The following is a 4051-nucleotide window of genomic DNA, read 5'->3' on the forward strand; positions in this document are numbered from 1 at the left end:
AACTGGTGTGGGATTGTCTGTGACTTACGCCTTCAGCCAAAAGATGGCATCAGATCCCTTTGAACTGTAGTTAGTGATGAGTGTTGTGTCGGTGCTGGGACTTGAACCTGGGTCCTCTGCAAGGGCAGACAGTTCTCTAAACCACTGAGCCATCTCTCCAGTCACTGTATTTTGTTGATAGTGTTGTTGTTTGGACCTTTAGAACATGCATGTATGTCACATGAACTTTAATATGTGTTGTTACTTAACAATTTTTGAAAACAAAGCCATCTGGCTCTCAAGACCTGAGCAATAGAAACGTGTGCAGACTTCGAAGCCACAGAACTAGAGGAAAACGGAGCTGTTTTACATGTGGTCATACATGACGTGGCCCCTGAAAACTGACATGTAGGCTAAGCTTTAAGTGGTGCGAATCAGTAAGTGTCCTAAAGCGACCTGAATGCGATCTCGTGTGACTTTGTTATAGTGCTAATTAAAAAGGGAGGGAATGTTAACAGTAGCAAAGTATTCTAGATTTCCAAAGTGCACTAGGGACACCAAAGTTTTCAAATCTGCTAAAGATGATTCTTATAATAGCTACCACGTGCTAAAAAGCACTGGATTGAAAAGAGGTCTATATCTAAAAACCGATAACACGCCCACCCCGTCACCTTCCAGGCGCCCATGCATGTGTGGCAGCACTGAGTGTGGGTGGGGGAGGAGGGAGACAGGAGCTGCTGCTTCCCACTCTTGCCCACCCCAAGAAACCTGTTCCGGGAACAGAGAGCTCACATTCCAAAGCTGGAAAGTGGAGCCAGGAGGGTAAAGGGAGGAACGGAGAAGTATTCCCCTTGAAGGAAGAACAGGACAGAAGCCAGGGAGTCCGTTCATGCAAAATAGGGAGTATTGGAAGATCAGCAATGGGTTTCCAAGTTTCAAGGAAGAATGCTTCCACCTCTCCTTAGATGGGGCGACATAGTCTTGGGAAAATATCGCTTAAGTTCTAAGACACTGGAACTTTTGCTAGACCTCGAAGCCAGAGTTAATAATACACCCTGAGGTCATTTAAGATTTAAGACTCCTAGCCTTCTGTGTACTCAGTCTGTTTAACCCGTGTTTAAGAGAACAGTGTAAGCCAGGCGGTGGTGGCACACACCTTCAATCACCTGCCTTGGATTTCCCATGTAATCGGCTTTCACAACCTAAGCTAATGTATAAGTTTAATCATAAATTATGTACTCTTCCGTGCCCTAACCCAGAGGGATGCATGAGTGTGTATGTGTGAGTGTCATGGTGATAAATTGCTGAAAACAGCAAACAAGTCCAAAGAAACCTTGTACAATAAATACCCACCGTAAATCCTGGAGAGAGCCTATGGAAAGAGCTTGATAAACAGAATGTTTATACCACCGCTGTCTGACTCTGCCGGGGTCGGTTGGAATCAGTGACTTAATCCCTTGTAAAACTGTGCTAAGATTTCTGTAAAACATTTCCTCACTCCTCCCCACCCCCGCCCCGCCGTGTGATGCTTCCTGTGCTGTTCAGTCAAAGCAGAGCGAAGCCCTTTTACTGGGGACACAAAGGGACAGGCAGTCACACTCCATATAGGCATGACAGACACACAACAGACAGATTACAGAAAAGCCAGAAACCACGAGTTTCAGACAGACAGACAGAAGGCACCGGGTGAAAAGTGGAGAAATCAAACTTGGCCTAGCCCTTGATCAAATTTCTCCAAGAGGAAATACTTTGATCTTTTTTCCTTAAAGTGATACTGTAGAATTTTGGTGCCTCTGAGGTAATCATTAGAGTATTTGACTTATGAATGTAGGTGTCTTTTTATGCTTGAGCAAGAGAGCTAAGAAGCTGAAATGCACAGAAACATTTATAGAGCACCAACTGGATACGCTGGAAGAAGTTGAATCACAAAGAAGCATTTGTAGAGCACCAACTGGATATGCTGGCTTGGGACCTTTGTTTAATACATTCAGTTAATACTCCTGGATAGCAAGGGGTCTCCAGAGAAGCAGAAATCATGGGATGTTTCATGAGATGGAAGGGATTTTATTATAAGGAAATGTCTTCAGGGGGCGTGGTAGGCTAAAGACACAAAAGATGCAAGGCTGTGTGGTTCCTCTTACAGCTATGGACTGGAGACCAGAACAACTACTATTCCCCCAATGAGAAGGAAGGATCCACACTGTAGGTGATGTCTGTGAGCAGTGTACGTGTGGGGAAATTCCCTTTGCTTGGACGAAGCCAGGCTTTTTCCTATCTGAGCCTCAGTAGATTGGTGAGATCCACCCACAGGGTCCAGGGATCAGCTTTACTCAAAGTCTACCAGCCAAACACACCCCCACACATTATAGTTCCTCTATAGAGCCTATAGTTCATGATCCTAGAAAAGCTAAATAAGAAGGTGAACCCAAAGAAAATCATATAGTTATCCTCCAGGGTATTGGAAGTTGACAAGATTGTCAGCCAAAAGTTGGGAGCAGGGGGATGGGGTGGATTGGGGGGAAGGGGAGATGGGGAGAGAGAAGGGAGAAGAGGAGGATTGGGGAGAGCTTGGGGGAATGGCATAATTGAGATGGAGGAAGGGTGGATATGGGAGCAGGGAAGAAGTTATCCTAACCAAGGGAGCCATTTTAGGGTTAGCGAGAGACTTGGCTTGAGAGGGGTTCCCACGTGTCCAAGGAGATGTCCCCAGCTAGGTCCTTGGGCAGTAGAGGAGAAGGTGCCTGAACTGGCCCTATCCTATAGCCACACTGATGAATATCTTACATATCACCATAGAACCTTCATCCGGCGATGGATGGAGATAGAGACAGAGACCCACATTGGAGCACTGGACTGAGCTCCCAAGGTCCTAATGAGGAGCAGAAGGAGGGAGAACATGAACAAGGAAGTCAGGACCGCGAGGGGTGCGTCCACCCACTGAGACGGTGGGACTGATCTAATAGGAGCTCGCCAAGGCCAGCTGGACTGAGAGTGATGGAGCATGTGATCAAACTGGACTCTCTGAATGTGGCTGACAATGAGAGCTGACTGAGAAGCCAAGGACAATGGCACTGGGGTTTTTATTCTACTGCATGGTCTGGCTTTGTGGGAGCCTGGTTTGTTTGGATGTTCACCTTCCTAGACCTAGATGGAGGGGGGAGGACCTTGGACTTCCCACGGGGCAGGAAACCCTGACTGCTCTTAGGACTGGAGAGGGAGGAGGAGAGGGAGTGGGAGGGATATGGGATGTGGGGAGGAGGTAAAATTTTTAATAAATAAATAAACAAATGGAAATACCCACAGTAATGTCTGACTATCGGGACACACCTGGTGCAGCCAAGCTGATATAAAATTAATGAGCATACATATGAAAGGTGGATATTGACCTAATTTTACATGTCGGGAGACTCAGGCTAAAAGTTGACTAGAGCTAATTGCAATTCAACTTGCTCTCTCTCTCTCTCTCTCTCTCTCTCTCTCTCTCTCTGTCTCTCTCTCTCTCTTCTCCTGATGTGGTATTAAAGGCTGACTGTCACCTTGAGAGAAAGCCCAAGTCTCCATCCCTACCCTCACTGGGCACTCTTAAACGTGTGTTCAATCAACTAGCCGTTGTGTGAGGCCCTACTGTCTGTTCGGTAAGCAGGAAATTAAAAATACCATTTTGGAGGCAAGTGTAAAAGTTGTAAAATATGGGGCGGGTCTTTTCTGCGGCACAGGTACTGGGGCCAGGCTCAGACCGCGCCCCACCCCACCCCGCCCCACCCCAGCCACACCAGAAGCAGGTGGCTATGCCAAGACCAGCACCAAGTTCTCTCTCACTTTGAGACTTTCACTCATAGGTCACCATGGATGATCTCAGAGAAAGCCCTAAGCACTCAGACTTTGGACTGAGCAGGGAAGTCACTCTCCTTGCTCAGAGGCGATTACTCCTGAGGTCCCCTGAGGCACGAATGAATGTTTTAATCCCCTTTTTTTGCGGCAGGAGAGAGGCGAGGTGCTTTGTTTGGATAACCCAAAAAGGCAGAAAGCCGTAGGGCAAACGTCTCAAAGCCCTCTCATGCTATCCCTCGAA

Source organism: Myodes glareolus, chromosome 3, assembly GCF_982192425.1.
Source record: "Myodes glareolus chromosome 3, mMyoGla1.1, whole genome shotgun sequence".
Taxonomy (NCBI): Eukaryota; Metazoa; Chordata; class Mammalia; order Rodentia; family Cricetidae; genus Myodes; species Myodes glareolus.